This window comes from Marmota monax, unplaced genomic scaffold (genome assembly GCF_021218885.2).
Source record: "Marmota monax isolate L192 unplaced genomic scaffold, Marmota_monax_Labrador192_F-V1.1 WCK01_AAM20220418_F8-fsc00127, whole genome shotgun sequence".
In the NCBI taxonomy this organism is placed as follows: Eukaryota; Metazoa; Chordata; class Mammalia; order Rodentia; family Sciuridae; genus Marmota; species Marmota monax.
Window position 1 is genome coordinate 4,715,857 of NW_026692894.1, and position 14,250 is coordinate 4,730,106.

Here is a 14,250-nt window from a genome sequence, read left to right on the forward strand (position 1 = left end):
TAGCATCACACACACACACACACACAAAAAAAAAAAAAAACTCAAAATAATAAAGTTTATAAAAGAAAACATAGGAAAGTATCTTTGCAGGCCTAGGACAAAGTTTGTTTGTTTGTTTGTTTGTTTTATGTTTTTGTTTTTACATGGGTCTTAGAGAGTGTAAATCAGAAGGGAAAAAATGATAAAATGGGTTTTGATAAAATAAAAGTCTTCTACTCATCAAAAGGCATTGTTAAGAAATTGAAACAGCAAACCACAGAGAAAAGCATTCATATATAACAAATACTTGTCACATATGACAAATAACTTATTTCCAAAAATATATGTAATACCCAAAAATAAAAAGAAACTTCTATAGAAGTTTCCAATTCCTGTCAAAATGAAGAAGGCACATCCTCTCCTGTTTCTCCCACTGAATGTAATTTAAAACCTCAAACAGAATGAAAGGAATATCTGAGGATTCTAAAAAGTAAATGGCAGAAAGAGTATGGGGAAGGAAATCAGAAGTTGAAAATCACCAAATCAAGGATGAATTTCCCAATGTTCCCCATTCTGTTTCTCTCTCATCCTGTACTGAAAGGCAGCTGAAGATGTGTATATTTTGTACAACAAAGTGAATATAATTCATACCATTAAACTGTATATTTAAAACTATGCTGGAGTGTAGCTTTTGCCCACTATGTGCAAAGTCCTGGGTTTGATCCCCAGTACCCAGTGGGGAAAAAGTTTAAAATGGTAAATTTTATACATTTTATAACAATTAAAAGAACAACTATAGAAAATCTAGAGAAGTAATAGATGAATTTCTGGATGGATATGACTAATCTAAATTGAGCCAACAAGATATTTTTTAAAACCAAAATAGATCAATAACAGGTGATGAGACTGAAGAAGAAATAAAAACTCTCCCAACAAAGAAAAGCACAGGAGTTGATGAACTTATGCTGAACTTTACCAGATATTTAAAAAACTAACATCAAAAGACCTCAAACTAAGCCAGGCACAATAGTGCACACCTGTCATCCCAGCAGCTCAGGAGGCTGAGGCAGGAGGATCACGAGTTCAAAGCCAGCCTCAGCAAAAAGAGGCGTTAAGCAACTCAGTGAGACCCTGTCTCTAAATAAAATACAAAATAGGGCTGAGGATGTGACTCAGTGCTCAGTGCCTCTGAGTTGAATCCCCAGTGCCAAAACAAAACAACAAATAAACAAAACCCTCAAATTATTCCAAAAAAAAAAAATAGAATGGGAAGTAGCCCTTTCAAACTCATTTTAGGAAGCCAGTATTAGTCCTTACCAAACCAGATAAGGACTCAACAAAAAAAGAATACCATAGGCCAATATTCCAGAAGAACATAGATGCAAAAATCCTCAATAAAGTACTTGCAAATTGAATTCAACAGCACATTAAAAAAATAACACACCATAATCAGGTTGGTTTAATTCAAGGGAGGCAAGGATGATTCAGCATACACAAATCAATAAATGTAATATAGCACATAAATAGAATCAAGGGAAAAATCACATGATCATCTTGAAAGATAAAGAAAGAAAACCTTTGATAAAATCCAACATCCCTTCAAGATAAAAACCCTGAATAAAACCAGGGATGGTGTGCACATCTATAATCCCAGCTACTCAGGAAGGAGGTGGACACAGTAGGATCTCAAGTTTGAGGGTAGTTCAAGCAACTTAGTGAGACCCCACGTCGAAATAAAATTAAAAGGGCTGGGATATAATTCAATTTGTCAGGCCCTCAAAAAAAACCTGAATAAATTAAATACAGAAGGATCATACCTCAACATAATAAAGGCTACATATGAACATATGGCAAACCCATAGCCAACATCATAGTGAATAGGAAAAAACTGAAAGCATTTCCTCTAAGATCAGAAACAAGACAAGGGTGACCATACCTACTATTCTTATTAAATATAATAATAGAGCCTTGTGCAGTGGTGCATGCCTGTAATCCCAGCAGCTTGGGAGCCTGAGACAGGAGGATCACAAGTTCAAAGCCAGTCTCAGTAACTTATCAAGGTCCTAAGCAACTTAGCAAGACCCTGTCTCAAAAATTAAGGGGCTGGGGATATGTCTCAGTTGGTAAAGTGCTTGCTTTGCATGCATAAGACTCTGGGTTCCATCACCAGCACAACAAAAAAATAAAATAAAAATAAATAAAAAATAAAAAGAGATGTGGCTCAGTGGTTAAGCATCATTGGATTCATAGCCTGGTACCAATAATAATAATACTAGGAATTTTACCCAGAGCAATTAGGCAAAAGAAACAAATAAAAGGAATTCAAATAGGAAAGGAGGAAGTCAAATTATCCCTGCTTACTTATATGATTCTATATGTAGAAAACCCTAAAAACAATTACAGAAGAGATGAAAAGTCGTTCTTTTGAACATAGAACTAGAAAACAATAAAGCATCAGCATGTAAAATCAACATATGAGCATCAGATCTGCTATAAACTAATAACAGAGAAGCAATTCCATTCACAATAGCCTCAACAACAACAACCACCCCTAGGAATAACCTAATTAGTGGGGTTATCAGGACCTCTACAACGAAAATTACAAACCACTGAAGAAAGAAAATGAAAAATAAGGTGGAAAGACCTCCCATGTTCATGGATTGGGAGTATAATATTGCTAAAATGGCCCTACTACCCAAAGAAATGCACAGATTTGGTGCAGTCCCTATCAAAATACCAATGACTTTCTTCACAGAACTGGGGGACAGGGATTATAAATTCTTATGAAAAACAAAAGACCCTGAATAGCCAAATCAATCCTGAGCAAAAAATAAAATGCTAGGGGCATCACAATACCTGATTTCAAAACGTACTACAGAGCCATCACAACAAAAGTAGCATGGCATTGGCATAAAAAGAGACACATAGACCAAAAGAATAGAAATAAATTCACAGGGGGCTGGGTGGGGTCATAGCTCCATGGTAGAGCGCTTGCCTAGCATGTGTGAGGTACTGGGTTCAATTCTCAGCACCACATAAAAATAAATAATAAAAAATAAACTAAAAATAAAAATTTTAAAAAAGAAAGAAATTCACAGGGTTTACAGCCCACTGATTCTCAACAAAGGTACAAAAACGTACACTGGAGAAAAGACACCTCTTCCACAAATGGTGCTGGGCAAACTGGAAATCTACATGGAGAAGACTGAAACTAGATTCTTCACGTCCTGTGCAAACATCAACTCAAAGTGGATCAAAGACCTACTTAAGACTTGACACTTTCAAACTAGTTGGGGGGAAACACTCCAAGACGTTGGCACAGGCAACAATTTCCTGAATAGGAAACAAAAGCTAGAATTGGCAAATGGATTACATGAAATTAAAAAGTCTCTCTACACCAAAGGAAACAATCAACAGGGTGAAGAGACAACCCACAGAATGGGAGAAAATCTTTGCAATCGATTCATCTGACAGAGGATTGATATCCAGAATACATAAAGAACTCAAAAAAAAAAAAAGAATAAGTCATTCAATCAAAAATTGGCAAATGATCTGGCTGTGGTGACTCACGCCTGTAATCCCAGCAACTCAGGAGGCTGAGACAGGAGGATCACATGTTCAAAGCTAGATTCAGCAACTTAGTGAGGCTCTGTCTCAAAATAAAAAAATTAAAAGGACTAGGGTTGTGGCTCAGTGGTTAAGCATCCCTTGGTTCAATCCTTGGTAGCCTCACCACCACCAAAAAAGAAAAGAAAAGAAAAAATGGGCAAATTATATGACAATTATTTCTCAAAAAAAAAAAAAAGAAAGAAAAGAAAAAGAAAAAGAAAGAAAGAAAGAAACATAGATGGTCAATAAATATATGAGAAATGCTCAATATCATCAGCCATCAGAGAAATGTAAATCAAAGTTACATTGATATTCTTTCTCACCTCAGTCAGATGGATATTATCAAAAAAATTAAAATAAAAAATAAATAAATACTGGTGAGGATGTGGAGAAAAAAGAATCCTTATACAACATTCATAGTAATGTAAATTAATACAGCTTCTATGATAACATAGGATGAAGTTTTCCTCAAAAAAAACTAAAAATAGAAGTACCATGTGATCCAGCTACACCAATACCTGGGTATTTTTCTAAAGGAAATGAAGTCAGCATACAAAAGAGATAATTGCATGCTCATGATTGTTGCAGCACTAGTCACAATAACTAAGATTTAGAATCAGCCAGGTGCCCATCAAGAGATAATAGATAAAGGAAATACGGTACATATAAACAATGGAGTATTATTCAGCCAAAAAGGAGGATGACCCAGGGCTGGGGACATAGCTCAGTTGGGTAGAGTGCTTGCCTCACATGCACAAGGCCATGGCTTCAATCCTCAGCACCACACACACACAAAAAAAAAAAAAAAGAGGGGGAGGAGGAGGAGGAGTAGCAGCAGCAGCAGCCTCCAGGCAAAGTGTACACGGCCTGTAATCCCAGCGATTTGGGAAGTCCAGGAAGGAGGATCACAAGTGCAAGCACAGCTTCAGCAACTTAGCAAGACCCTTCCTTGCTCAAGATAAAAAATAATTCAGCATACTATAGTAACATAGCCACACCAATGCTTATCGCAGCTGAATTCACAATAGCTAAACTGTGGAACCAATCTAGGTGCCCATCAATAGATGAATGGAGGGCTGGGGATGTGGCTCAAGCGGTAGCGCGCTCACCTGGCATGTGCAGGGCGCTGGGTTCGATCCTCAACACCACATAAAAATAAAATAAAGATGTTGTGTCCACCGAAAACTAAAAAATAAATATTAAAAAATTCTCTCTCTCTCTTAAAAAAAAATAGATGAATGGAAGTTGGAGTTGTGGCTCAGCTGTAGAGCACTCACCTAGCAAGTGTGAGGTCCTGGGTCTATCCTCAGCACCACATAAAAAATAAATAAAATGAAGGTATTTAAAAAGATGTAAGCATAATATATTATTAAAAAATAGATGAATGGATAAAGAAATTGTAGTACATATACAATGGAATATTACTCAGCATTAAAAGAGAATAAAATTATGGCATTTGCAGGTAAGTGGTTGTAGCTGGAGAATATCATACTAAGTGAAGTAAGCCAATCCCAAAAAACTAAAGAGAACAAATAAAATTTTTTTTAAAAAAAGAGAGAGAAAATAATGAGGGCTGAGAATGTGGCTCAGTAATAGAATGCCCCCAGGTTCAATCCCCAGTACAAGAAAGAAAGGAGGAGACATGAGGTTGTGGCTCAGTGTTAGAGCACTTGCCTAGCTGGTAAGGCACTGGGTTCAATTCTCAGGCTGGGGTTGTGGCTCAGTGGTAGTGCACTTGCCTGGCATGTGTGAGGCACTGGGTTTGATTCTCAACACTACATATAAATAAGTAAATAAAGGTCTATCAAAAATTTTTTTAAAAAAACATTTTAAAAATTAAAAAAAAAGTATTGTTGAAAAAAACTGAAATTAGTTACATTTAACAAAGTTTTAAGTAAGCAATAAAAGTTTCTCGAAGAGGGAGTATTCCAGACATAAGATGGTTCAGAATGCTTCCACTAACATGAAAAACAGAAAATGACATTACAAAGTTACACAACTGTTAAAGTTTCAAATTTCTCTTACAGGCATGTTGGTAGCCTTCATCCTGTGATTGGCTGAGATTCTGTTGCTTAGTTACCACAACATACTCTTGGGTTTGGTTAGGTGCTTTACACCTCAGGATAGGAAGGATGGGCTACAGTTCTCTCCTTTTCTATGTATGGAACAGCCTTACACCAAACTTTATGACCCAGTACAGACACAAGGTTAGGTGAAACTTGTCAAATTTACATTATACCACCTGAAAAACAGAAAAATATGAGAGAAAAAAAATAGAACCTCAGAAACCCAGGGAATAATACCAAAAGATCTAACACTCGTGTCATCAGAGCCCCACAAGACAGGGAGAAAGAAAAAATGAATATTTGGTGTAGGTAAACCAAACAAACAAACAACAACAACAAAAAACCTGATAAAATAATGGCTGAAAACATCCCCCCAAATAACAAAAGACATAAATGTATAGACTCAAGAAGCTCACCGATCCCCAAATGGCAAACACAAAGAAACCTACCCCCAATGCATGAAAATCAAACTGCTGAAAATTAAAGGGAAAAAATTCTGAGAAATAGCCAGTGAAAAGCTCTGCATCACATATAGAAAGAACAGTTGGAGGAACTGTGGATTTCACATCAGAAACCATGGAGGCCAAAAAGATAGTGGAACAAAAATTTAAAGTCACGAAAGAAAAGAACACTGAATCTGGAATTCTATATCCAGGGGAAATATCCTTCAGAAATGAGAGAAAAACTAAAGACATCCTCCGAGGAAGGAAAACTAGGAGAATTCATCATTTGCACACATTTTGTGAAATAAAGACTAAAGAAATTTATCCAGGCTGAAAAGCAACAATAACAGAGAAAACTAGAAATGTCACAAATGAAAGAAAAGTGAACAAACAGTAAATATATATATATATATATATATATATATATATATATATATATATATATATATACCTAAGTATAGATATAATGAATTTTTCTTTTAAGTTCTTAAAAACACACATGAGAGTTGAAAGCAAAACAAAACATGGTCCGAGGGGGTTTTCAGTAATATACAAATATAATATACAAGACAACCATAACTGAGATGGGGAAAGGCAAATGCACCAAGTGGTCAGGTTGCTACATTCCACTGAAAGTGAAAATTATTAATTCCAAATGCAATATGGAAAGTTAAGTATGTACATTATTATTTCCCGAACAATCTCTTAAAAACTATTCAGGAGGGGATAAGATTGTGGCTCAGTGGTAGAGCGATGGCCTAGCATGTGGGAGTCGCTGGGTTCGATCCTCAGCACCACATAAATACAAATTAATAAAATAGAGGTATTGTGTCCAACTACAACTAAAAACACTATCTAGGAGCCGGGCATTGTGGCACGTGCCTGTAATCCCGGTTACTAAAGAGTCTAAGGCAGGACGATAGCAAATTCAAGGCCAGTCTGGACAACTTAACTAGGCCCTGCCTCAAATTGTTTAAAAAGTGGGGAGGTGGGGCTGGGGATGCACCTCAGTCTTAGCGCACTGGCCCTGGGTTGCATCCTCAGTATTGCAAAAGAAACAAATAAAGCAAAAACAATTTGGGGAATGGCAGAGTTAGGACCTCTGAAAATATAATCCTCCATAAAAGCAATGCAAATACTTAGCAAAGCTATCAAAACAGAGGAGAGGATTCTGGGAAGATAGCCCAGTAGAAGCTCCCCACCTGGACAACGATTGAACTGCCAGGATCTTACTGATGGAACTATTATGGGAGTCTGGAGTCCACCAAGGGCTTGCAACAACTAGGAGTAGGCCCTTTAGCACATTAGCAACCACCCATCCCCCACCACTCAGCCAAGTGGCAGACGGCTGTGCACATGTTCCTGCGCAGCTTGCAAACAGCTTGCAGGACCCAGGGTAGCCCAAAAGGACCCATCCTCCACATACAGAGCATCTGTACTCTGATCATTGTGAGATCAATGTTCTCTTTTCTGTCAAAAGTTAAACCTTTAGTGCTCGCTTTGGCAGCACATATACTAAAATTGGACCAATACAGAGAAGATTATCATGGCCCCTGCACAACTATGACATGCAAATTCATGAAGCATTCCATATTTTTATGCCAAATGTTTTCTCTGATATAAGGAGGCTGATTCATAGTGGGATAGGAAGAGGGACCATGGGAGGAATAGAGGAACTCTAGATAGGGCAGAGGGGTTGGAGGGGAAGGGAGGGGCATGGGGTTAGAAATGATGGTGGAAAGTGATGGACATGAATATCCAAAGTACAGGTATGAAGACACAAATTGGTGTGAATATACTTTGTATACAACCAGAGAGATGAAAAATTGTGCTCTATATGTGTAATAAGAATTATAATGCATTCTGCTGTCATATTTGAATAAAATTTTTTAAAAAAATATGGTAAATACACTCAAGGAATACTATACAATTTTGAAAAATAAGAAACCTATGCTGTATGTGACAACACGAATGAATCTTCAGGACATTACACTAAATTAAATAAGTCAGTCACAGAAAGAAAAATATTGTATAATTTCTCTTACATGAGATATGTAAAAAAGTGAAGTTCACTGACTCAAAGACTGGAATGGTGAACAGGGCAGGGGAGAGAGGGCAAGAGGGAGTCACTAATCAATGGGGATGAAGTTTCAGTCGAGCAAGATGAATACGCTCTAAAGATTTGCTGTATAACACTTAAAAGCTGTTGAGGGTAGGTCTCGGGTTCGTATTCTTACAGAATAAAATGTAAAATAAAGTAAAATTTTTTTTAAAAGTTAAACCTTTAGTTTTTTGAGTTTCCTAATATGTAACAAAAATGTGTTTGCTGTCATCTAGAACCTAAATTTCATAGTGTGTAAGTAAGTGGAGCTATTTTTAATTTACAAAACCAAGTGGTCGCCATTTTGAGCCCCCCAACATTATCTCCCCTGGTCCTCAGCCTTCCCATCATAATGCCTATAGAGTGGTAGTTGATCAATGTAACTACAGCTCTCCCTTATGCCCTATTTTAAATTAGTTATGCAGATTGTAACCCCAAACTCCTCTTTTCAAAGCAAGGGGCAGTGCCGTATTAGGGATAAAAACGTGGGCAGATTTCCCACCCAGTGTGCTTGCTTGCCAGATTTTTTTGTAACACACCCTTCTGCAGCAGTTTGCCTTGATAAATGGCTTTTGAGAACAGGATTTCTTGAAGCACCTTGATATTTCCAACATCACTGATTGCTACTTCTGATAACAAAGGGACAGACAAGGAGGGGAGCAGCTATTGTTTGTTCCAAGCCTCTTCCGCTCAGCCTGAAGTGACCTCCAGGGAACTTAAAAGGCTAGTGCCTTTTTTATTTTCCCATTTTTGCCTAGTGTGGGAACCAAACGTTAAAGGCTAGGGAATTCTAGCTGGGTGTGGTGGTACATGCCTGTCATACCAGCAGCTCAAGAGGCTGATGGAGGAGGATCACGAGTTCAAAGTCAGCCTCAGCAACTTAGCAAGGCACTTAGTAACTCAGCAAGACCCTGTCTCTAACAAAATATAAAAAAAGGACTGGGGATTTAGCTCAGTGGTTAAGCACCCCCAGCTACTTAAAAAGACTACAGAATTCTATAGGAGTGGTAGTAAAAGCCTATAATCCTCAGCTATTGCAGAGGCTGAGGCAGGAGGATCACAAGTTCAAGGCCAGTTGAGCAACTGTAGACCCTGTCTCAAAATAAAATAAAAAAGGTTGGGGATGTACCTCAGTGGTAGAACTCTTGCCTGGCATGTATGAGTCCCTCAGTTTGATTCCCCATACCAAAAAATAAGAAAAATAAAGACTAAGAAATTAAAAACAAACAATTGCTTACATGGAAAAAATTTAAACATAACCAAGCATGCCCAGGGAAAGGTTCAGAAAAAAACTGATAACACCACAGGATGATTATTAGCACAGAGAGAGCCTACAATAGAACAAATAAGAACAGTTGCCAAATGACAGCAGACCCTGGGGTAGAAGGAGGATCTGCTTTCCAGAGTTCAAATGTCAAATTTTCAACAAAAATTCAAACAAAGGAACAGGAAAATATCCAAAGGAAAAAAAAATCAATACAAATCGTCCCTGAAAAAGATCTGATAACCAATGTTCTAGATAAAGACTTTAAACAACTGCCTTACAGACAGTAAAAGAACTAAAGAAAGATGAAGACAATATCAAGAAAATGATGTATGAATGAAATGGAAATATCAATAATGAGATAGAAAATCTTAAAAAAAAAAGAAAGAAAGAAATTCTGGAGCTAAAAATATAGTGACTGAAATGAAAAATTTACTAGAGGGGTTCATGCACAGATTTAAACAGGCAGAAAGAAGAATCAATAAACTTGAAGATAGGACCATGGAAATTATTGAGTCCTAGGAACAAAAAAGAAAAAGACTGAAGAAAAGTGAATAGAGCCCAAGGGATCCATGGGACACCATTAAGCAGAGCTATGCACCTGCAGGAGTGCCAGGAGGGCGAGAGACTATTAAAAGGAACAGTGGCTGGAAACTTCCCTAATTTGATGAATAGAAACATCCAAGAAACTTAAGAAAACCCCAAGTAACACGAACTCAAAAAGATGCATGCTGAGACACATTACAATCAAACTTTAAAAAGACAAAAAAGAGAATATCTTTGAGACAAGGTGGGGTGGGTCTCACTACTTACACCTCAAGTAATCCTCTGCTCATTCTCCCCAGAAGCCAGGAAGACAGGTTACATTCCCATGCTTGTCTCTTTTTGTTTTCAGTGCCAAGCGCTGAATCCAGGACCTTCTGCATTCGAGGAAAGCACTCTACCACGGAGCTACAACCCCTTCCCCCCCAAAAGGATCTTGAAAGCAGCAAGAAAGAAGTGACACATCTCATACAAAGGAACCTCAATAAGTAAGACCGATTTCTCATCAGAACCTTTGGATGCCAGAAAGCAGTGGGCCAATACATTTAAAATGCTAAAAGAAAAAAAAAATAGTGTCAATCAAGAATCTTTCAGCTGGGAAAACTGCCGGGCAACAGTAAGAGATAAATGAAGACCTTTCCAGAGGAGTAAAAGCTGAGGAAATCCGCCCTTCAAGACATGCTCAAGGGAGTCCTGCAAGGTAAAATCAAAGGACACTAGAGAGTGACTTGAAGCCATGTGAAGAAGAAAGATCTTGATAAAGATGAATACATGAAGCCAGGCATGGTGGCACGCACCTGTAATCCCAGCTACTCTGGGAGCTGATGCAAGAGGATTTCAAGTTCACGACCAGCCTGGGCAACACAGCAAGACTCTGTCTCAAAAGAAAAAGGACTGGGAATGTAGCTTAGTGGTAGACTGTCCCTAGGTTAAATCACCAGTGTCCAAAAAAGACAAATACACGGACAATTATAAAAGCTAGTATAATTCCAACAATAGTTTGTAACTTCACTTTTTGTTTTCTACATGATCTAAGAGACAAATACCTTAGATAAATCATTATTGGGCTGGGGTTGTGACTCAGTGGTAGAGTGCTTGCTTAGCATGTGTGCGGCCCTGGGTTTGATCCTCATCACCACATAAAAATAAATAAATAAATAAAATTAAGATTCTTAAAAAAGAATGCTTTTAAAAAAACAATTAGCCTACAAGCTGCTATTTTTTTATTTAAAATTCTACATTTTGTTTTTAATATGATTTAAGAGACTAATGCAATTGAAAGAATTATTAATTTATGTTTTGGGGCACACAATGTACAAAAATGCAATTTTATGAGGTGAACAATCAGAAGGTGTGGGAACAAAGCCTTTTGTATGTTATTGATGTAAAGCTGGTATAAATTCAAATTAGAGTGTTAACTTTAGGATGTTAAATATAATATACATGGTAACCACAAAAAATAGTTAAAGAATATACACAAAAGCAAATGAGAAAGGAGTTTCAATACAAATAATAATAATAATAATAATAAAACAAAAAAGAATATATTAGTACAGCAAGTGAAGTATGAAATAGCCATGAGGAATATATAAATCATATACAAAAATGACAAAATCTCTCCTTATGAGTAATTTTTTTTTGAGAGAGAGAATTCATTAATATTTATTTTTTAGTTTTCGGTGGTCACAACATCTTTGTTTTATTTTTATGTGGTGCTGATGATGGAACCCAGCCCCTGCGCATGCCAGGCAAGCGCGCTACCGCTTGAGCCACATCCTCAGCCCAGTAATTATTTTAAATGTAAATGAATTAAACTCTCCAATCAAAAGATAAAGATTAGCAGAATGGATTAAAATATGTGATCCAACTAGCTGCTTCTATAAGAGATGCATTTTGGGCCCAAAAACACAAATAGATTGAAAGGGGAAGAATGAGAAAAGATATACTATCAAACAGTAACCCAAAGAGAATAGGGGTGACAGTTCTACAATAATAGCTATAGACTGTAATGTAGACCTCAGTACCCCACCCTCAATACAGACCGAGTTGGGCATGGTGTCATCCACCTATAATCCCAGCTCCCGGAGAGGATGAGACACAACTCAAGGCTAGCCTCAGCAACTTAGAGAGACCCTGTCTCAAATTCAAAAATAAAAATAAAAAAGGACTAGGGATGTAGTTCAGTGGTAGAGCCCAGAGGTTCAATTCCCAGCAACACACACACATACACACACACGGAGAGAGAGAGAATAGAACAGAGAACAGAATACAACAGAACTTCAACATCAAAATAAGCCAACTAGATCTAACAGTCAGACAAAGAACACAAACAACAGCAGCATACATGTTTTTCTGAAGTGCAAATGGGATATCTTCCAGGATAAACCATATTTTAGGCCACAAATAATGTCCCAATAGCTATAAAAAGGTAGAGATCAGGGAATCAAAATTATCTTCTCTAACCACTATAGGATACAGTTAAAACTCAATAACAAGAGGCTGGGTTTGTGGTAGAGCACTCGACTTGCACATGTGAAGCACTGGGTTTGATCCCCAGCACCGCATAAAAATAAATGAATAAAATAAAGGTATTGTGTCCATTTACAACTAAAAAAATTTTAAAAACTCAATAACAGGGCTGGGGATATAGCTCAGTTAATACAGTGCTTGCCTCACATACCCAAGGCCCTGGGTTCAATCCCTAGAACCACCACTACACACGCATACACACACAAAACAAAACAAAACAAAACAAACAAAAAAAAAAACTCAATAACAGAAGTAAAATCAGAAATTCCACAAATTTGCAAACAATTATACAACATACTTAAAAATATTCAATGGATCAAAAAATACATTAGAAAGGAAATTAGAAAATACTTAGAGACAAATGAAAACAAAACTACAACACACCCAAATTTATGTGACACAGTGCTAAAAGGGTAAATCATGGCTACAAACATTTCTATTATAAATTTTAAAAGATCTGGGCCAGACATGATGGTACATAGCTGTAATCCCAGTGGCTTGGGAGGCTGAGGAAGGAGCATCGAAAACTCAAAGCCACCCTCAGCAACTTTGCAAGACCCTGTCTCAAGATATAAAAGAAAAAAGGCTAGGGATGTGGCTCAGTGGTTAAGTGCCCCTGGGTTCATTCCTTGGTACCAGAACAAAATAACAACAACACCAAAAAAACTTATTATAAAGCTGCAGTAATCAAGGCAGTGTAGCACTGGTAACATAATAGACATAATCAGTGCAACACAATATAAAACCCAGAAATAGACCACACAAACACTGCTAATTGCTTTTTGACAAAAGTTCAAAGGCATGTTGGTGAAGAGAAATTGTCTTTTGAACAAATGGTGTTGGAACACCAATTGAATATCCATATGAATTCGAACACACACACAAACCTTGAACTAAACTGAAACACTCCACAAAAATTAAACCAAAACAGAACACAGACATAAACTTGAATTGTAAAACTATAAACTTTTAGAAGAAAACAAGAGAAAATCTTCATGACCCTGTAATGGCTAATGATGTAGAACACCTTTTCAAGGGTTTATTTGCCATCCATGTATTTTCTTTGGTGAACGATCTGTTCAAATCTTTGTCTGTTTAGACAATTTAGGCCAACCATGGTGCCACCCTCCTATAATCCCAGCTTCTTCCAGAGGCTGAGGTAGGAGGATCTTAAAGATTGAAGCCACCCTCATCAACTTAGCAAAACCCTGTCTCAAAATAAAAAATTAAAAGGCCTGGGGATTCTGGGCGTGGGATTCCTGTAATCCCAGCAGCTCTGGAGGCTGAGACAGGAGAATCTCAAGTTCAAAGCCAGCCTCAGCAATGAAGAGATGCTAAGCAACTCAGTGAGACCCTGTCTATAAATAAAATGCAAAATAGGGCTGGGGATGTGACTCAGTGCTGGAGTGCCCCTGAGTTCAGTCCTCAGTACTCCCTCCTCAAACAAAAAAGGGGGCTGGGGATATAGCTCAGAGGTAGAGCACACCTCTGGGTTCAATCCTCAGTAAAGGAGGGGAAACTGGATTGGGTTGTTGTCGAGAGCTGCCACATGGGAATCCAGTGCCATAGCTTTGAGCGATGAGAGTGTGGAGATGTGGCAAGCCAGCCATGGGCTGTGTGTGTGAACTATGAGCATTGAGCGCACAGGGTGCACTGAACCCACGTTGCCCCTCTGTTTGGGCAGGCGACATATGTTGTGTCTTTTCACTTGCTCTG

The 14,250-nt window shown here is 37.7% G+C and overlaps 1 non-coding gene across 1 annotated transcript; it reads left to right on the forward strand.

Annotated features, from left to right (window-relative positions):
• The first annotated feature begins 7,588 nt into the window (after positions 1–7,588).
• Positions 7,589–7,695, forward strand: LOC124096791 (U6 spliceosomal RNA). Its single transcript, XR_006853015.1, has one exon. It is a non-coding gene; the product is annotated as a U6 spliceosomal RNA (small nuclear RNA).
• Positions 7,696–14,250: the final 6,555 nt, after the last annotated feature.